This window comes from Mastomys coucha, unplaced genomic scaffold, assembly GCF_008632895.1.
Source record: "Mastomys coucha isolate ucsf_1 unplaced genomic scaffold, UCSF_Mcou_1 pScaffold13, whole genome shotgun sequence".
In the NCBI taxonomy this organism is placed as follows: domain Eukaryota; kingdom Metazoa; phylum Chordata; class Mammalia; order Rodentia; family Muridae; genus Mastomys; species Mastomys coucha.
Genome location: NW_022196895.1, coordinates 79,740,354 through 79,746,279, shown reverse-complemented (window position 1 = coordinate 79,746,279; position 5,926 = coordinate 79,740,354). Strand labels below are relative to the sequence as shown.

General features: G+C 40.4%; 1 long non-coding RNA gene across 1 annotated transcript in view; it reads right to left on the bottom strand.

Annotated features, from left to right (window-relative positions):
- Positions 1–1,929: 1,929 nt before the first annotated feature.
- The window catches only part of LOC116087757, a 17,991-nt gene continuing 13,994 nt past the window's right edge, over positions 1,930–5,926 (bottom strand). The window contains exon 6 of the long non-coding RNA XR_004117623.1: positions 1,930–2,090. This is a non-coding gene — a long non-coding RNA (uncharacterized LOC116087757). The remainder of the gene's footprint in view (positions 2,091–5,926) is intronic.

Below are 5,926 nucleotides of genomic sequence, written 5' to 3'. Positions count from 1 at the left end.
CTCCCTTCCCCCTCCCCTCCATCTGCCTCTCTCCCTCCCCATCTCTTCCTCCCAGTTGTCTTCCTCCTCCTCTCTTTTTTCCCACTTAATGATGTGACCCCCTAAGGGGTCACTTAATGACCCCTTAGGGATTTCTCTGTGGCTCCTCTGCAGTCTGCTTTTGTCTACTTTTGGTTTTTGGAGGTTACTGTGGGCCTAGCACAGGTGCTCTGCCACCTCAGCTCTTACCTTATGTCTTGCATTTTAATTTTTTTTTTAAAGTTATGTCTTGGATCTAAGAGAGATTTGTTGTTTGGGGTACTGGGACTATCTTGTTTTAATTTCTCTAAGTGAATTAGTCTGTTGCTTTCATTCTACATATTTAAAGGAATGGACGGCTTCTCTCGTGCTAATTTGCAATGCCACTTTTGTCAGAGACTGTGGACACATACATAGTTAGATTGGTTTCTGAGCTCTTTTCACATACAAGCCCATCCATATGGTGCTAGGCTTATATTTCTATCATCCTTGTAGACTGGGGGTCTTGGAGACAAAATGATGAGTTACATTCTTAAGGTTACAGGTATTGGGGGAGAGCAGAAGGTTGTGGAGGGAGGGGAGACTCTACTAAAAATCTTTGCTCAAAAATATTACAATGATATCTAATATTTAATAAATACATGCACACCTCTACTTCCAAGCAGACAAAGCACATTGCTGGACATGGTGCTTCTGTTAGGTGAAGATTTAGATTTTCACACATTCAGGAAGAGATCATCATATTACTTAACTAAAACTCAAGGTCATAAAATCCCTTCCAATGGGGCAGAGTGGCTTTCAGAAAACTTACATTCTTCTTGGGGCCCCTCATCTGTGTTCACGGGCAGATAGCGCTGTCCTGAGGGAGCAGGGAGAAAGGTCCCTGCCCCAGGGTTGGCATCTCCTCAGGTTGTTTTTCTGTGACTATCTGGGGGTGGGGGGAAGGGAGGGGGAGAGCCCTTGCCTGCCTTTCTGCTCCCCTTAAATCTTCAGACCTTGCAGGGCAGTGGGAAACTTCCCTCTTTCCCAGCAGGAGAGCCGAGACAGCATAGGTGTAAATCTCAGGCAGCTGATTGCTGGAGCCACAAGCTCTGCCTTGTAAATAATTCACTTCCATGCTGGAAATCTGCATATGAGGATGAAATGTCATTTATAACTCATAGGATATTGGCTTGGCTGGGAGCAGCTTTCTATCCTTCCACTCATTAAGGAAGAGAGGACATAAGCTATGAAGGCTAAGCTCTTCCCAGTTAGCCCAGCTCTGGTCCAGGCTGCTTAGCAATACTTCATGGGAACGAGGACTTGGGTAAGAGGGTTAGCCTGGCCTCACCTCATTATCCCGCATGCTTCCCGGACTCCTTCTCACTGAACTCTGAGTGAGCCAGAAACACTTTGGCCATGGAGCCTTCACACTGTGATGTGAACTCTAAGGTGGCAGAGAGAATACATAATATCCAATTAGGGACTCATCTCCTTCTGGTCCTGGGATCCACAGAGAGAACTTGGGCAGAGACAAGCTGGTCTTTGTAATGGGCCACTCTCCTCTCCACATTAAATATTGATGGGGTATGGAAGAAATTCAACATCCAAATACAGTTTAAGCCTTATCCCAGCCCTTGGTAGTAAGGTCTTCATTTGTTTGTTCCAGTGTGCGTGCGTGTGCGTGCATGCATGTGTGTGTGTGTGTGTGTGTGTGTGCATGTGTGTGTGTGTGTGTGTATTGTGAAAGTGTGCATTTCTAGATAGACTCTTTCACTGTCCTGGACCTCCCCAAGTAGGCTAGACTGGCCCCAGTGAGCCTTTGGGAATCCTTCTGTCTCAGCCTCCCCAGTCCTAGGACTGCAAGTGCATGCTGCCATCCTAGCCTTTACAACACACACACACACACACACACACTCACACACCAAGCTATGGGTTCTAGAGGTCAGTGTTTGCAGGAGGAACACTTGATAGGAAGACCATGAACATCCTGAGAGCAGGAAACAGATCCAGGGTCTTCTGTTTTGTCCTTGCTGCTATAGGCTCAAATGGCCTGTGAAGCTCTCAGTGGGAAAACAGGAGGAGCTTTTAACCTATGAAGGAAAGAGAAATTAATATGACCTCCGGCTTATGACAAGTCTCTGAAAATATCACAGCTCATAGTCTGACTTCTGCTCTACTGAGACCTTAATTAAGCCCAGCTGTAATCACCCTGCGACTGAACCCAGAGAGGCTGAGCTTTGTGGATTGTTTCCTCGGAAACTTCCTGCTAGGCAGACCTGGAGGTCTTCTCCATGACACCCTTGTCAGTTACATTAGAAGGTGTGACCAGCTTTAGGAGGAGTTGGGGTTCTGTGACTCTAGCTGATGCACACCTGTCCTGCCTCTTGGAGAGACCTGGTGATGGCGGCGGCTGCAAATTGTGTTGATCATCTTGCTCATCTTCACGGATCAGGCTTCCTCATGGATGCATTAGAACGTGGAATGTATTCCAGACCAACTTCATTCCACACAGTAACATGGTTGCTACCTGGTGTCTATACTCTCATAGGTGACTACAAATTGATTGTTCAATAAATGTTCTAGTGTCATTTTGAAACCACTAAGGTGACCATTTATCCCCGTCTCAAAATATTCTGCATTTGCCCTTTTCCCAGTCTCCAGAGACCCCTCAGGTCCTGTTGTAATTTCTTAATAACATCAGTCATGTAGAAAAGCACCAGCAGTGTGTAGAAAAGGGAAATATGGTGTTCATTTTCATAACCAAAAAGAATTAATTATAATTATAGTTTACAACATCAGGTTTTTTAACCTTTATAAATAAACATATATAGGCAAATATTCCGAAATAAATTAAATATGTTTTTAGACAGTGCAAATATATATTCCTGTTATATATCTGAAATAGGTAAAAAGAGAAGCATAATTTTCATTGAGTTATCTAAAACAACTCTCTTTAAATGATTTATTTTATTTTTAAGTGTGAGTGTGTGTGTGTGTGTATGCATCTGTGTGTGTGTGTGTGTGTGAATGAAGGTGCCTGAGGAGGTCAGAAGAAGATATCACTCGTTCCCTGAGTTATATGTGGTTATGAGCTGATGAGCTGCCTGGCCTGGGTGCTGGCACTGAATTCAGGTCTTGTGGAAAAGCAGCAAGTACTTTAACCACCAAGCCATTTCTCCAACTCTAGAATAAGATATCTGACTTGCAGGGTTTTAAGTATTCTAAATTACAAGAATATTAATGGAATACTCCAAGAAACAGGGTTCCATATTATTCCAAGGGTGCTAATTGGAGAATTTTCTCGTTTTTTTTTTTTAAATATGAGTCGAAGATAAACAAATTGTAAAAGAGAACTTTGACTAATGTAGGTTTAATGTTCTGATACGACTTGAATATATAGATTGTTTACTGAATTAAAATTTATATAAATAAATATATATGACAAAGGACAGTTTTCTCAGGTCCTCCCATGCATCCTTACATAATAAGGGGCCACAACTCATGAGCAGTAAATTTTGTGTTCTTTATTCTGAATTTCAGTCTCCTGAGAGAGCAGATTGATTGACAGTTAACTGAAGGGTGGTAAAAAAAAGCTTTGCATGACTAAAGTCAAGAAAAGCCCGCTCTCCTGACTGGTTTTAATATAGTACTTGAAGTCTTAGTTGGAGTAATAAGACAAGTGAAGTAAAGAAAGGGATGTAAGAGGAAAAAAAGGTCTCAAACTACCCTCATTTGTGAACGATATGATTCTATCTACACATAAAAACCTACAGAATGCAGAAGAAATCCCCTACACCTGATAAACACAGTCAATGAAGTTGTAGGATACAAAGGGAACATGGAAAAAGGAACTTTTCTCTATACCAACAAGGAATTTACCAAGAAAGAAATCAGGAATTAATACCATTTACAATAGTCACAAAAATCTTGGAATCTAGAAAGTGAAAGACTTCTAGAATAACAACTTCAAGACACTGTATAAAGAAATAAAGAAGATATCAAAAGATGGAAGAGATCTCTACTAACATTTACAAATGTATAGGACTAAAACTGTAAAAATAGCCACACTGCTAAAAGCAACCTATAGATTCTTTACAGTAGCCATAAAAATTTAAATTCAGTTCTTAATGGAAAAGTAATCTTAAATTTCATTTGAAAACATGAAAAAAAAAACCACAACAGGATAACAAAAAACTATCCTGAAAAGCAAGCAAACAAGAAACAAGCAAGCACACATGCTACCTGCTGGGATTAATAGCATCCTGGATCTTAAGTCACACTGCAGAGCTATAGCATACGGCAACACGGTACTGGCTTAAACACAAATGCACTGATAAACAGGAAAGAATTGAAGACCCTTTCAAATAAGATCATATTCCTACAGTCTCCTGATTTTTAACAAAGAGACCAGCAATCTATATTACAGGAAAGACAGCATCTTCAACAAATATTGCTGGTCAAACTATGTATAGAATAACAGAACTTGATCCTTATCTCTTGTCTTATACAAAACTCAGCTCCAAATAGATAAAGGCAATCATCAAGGAACTTTAAATTGATAGAGGAGAAAGTAAGGAATATGTTTGAGCTCATTGGCATAGGCAAAGACTTTCTTAATGGGAAACATGATAACAAAGACATTAAGACCAAGAATTAAAAGGTGGGATCTCATGAAACCAAATAGCGTTTGTACAGCAAAGGACAATTTCACTTGAGTGAAGAGCCAGCATGAAGAATGGGGCGAGTCTTCATGAGACACACATCTGACAGAGGAATGGAATTTAACCAAAACAAAACTAGGCATTAAGGAAATAAGCCACTCAATTAGTGGATCATGGAACTAAAATGAGAGGTCTCAAAAGATGAAATGCATATAGCCAAGAATCAGTTTTAAAACCTGTTCAACTTAGGGAAACAAATTAAAATTACTTTACTTTGAGTTTTCCTTTGCTTAGTCAAACTGTCTAGGATCAAAAAAGCAAGCAAGCAAACAATGAAAGAATAGCCGAATAATATTGGCTGGCACAGATGTGGGGAAAGAAAAACGTTTAGTTACTGTTGATGGAAGAAGTACAAACTGGTACAGACACTATGGTAGTAAGTGTAGAGCTTTTCCAAAGCTGAAAATGGATCCATCACAACCTATCACTCTTGGGCATATACCATAAGGACTCCATCTGCAGCACTACCTGTTCATCAGTATCAATTGGTGCTCAAGATTTATAATAGCCAATAAATAGAAACAGCCTAGAAGTCCATCGAGTGATGAATAGACAATAAAATGTGGTACAGTTAGACAACAGAAAAACACCCAGTCATTAAGAAAAACGAAATTATGAAATGAAAGATAAATGGATGGAGCTGGATACAGTTACTCTGAGTGAGGTATCCCAGACGCAGACAAGCAAAGGCCACATTTTCTTTCGTTCATGAATGTTAGCTTTGAATCTTCAGATATGTGTGTTTCATTTAGAATACCCACAGAGGTCAGATAACTAATAAGTGGCCATAGAGGAGGGGTGGATTTAAGGGAAGAGAAGATAGACTACACTGTGTGAAAAAGGAAGAGCAAAACAGGCAGGGCTAAATGAGTTGAGAAATGGAAGGGCCTGGGAAAGAAGGAACTATATGGAGGGATAAAGATCTTTTAAAAAATAAAGGCTTGTGGAATCCTACTTCTGGAGAAGCTTCCTAAAATACATACAAATTATAAGAGTTTAAAGGAAGTCACTCTATGTGGTGATTTGAATGAGAACGGCCTCATAGGCTCATATTGTTGAATTCTTGGTTCCAAATGGGTGGAACTGTTTGGGAAGGATTAGGAGGTGTGGCTTTGTTGGAGGAAGTGTGTTACTTGGGGCAAGCTTTAAGGTTTCAAAGAACACACCATTCCCATTCTCTCTCTCTCTCTCTCTCTCTCTCTCTC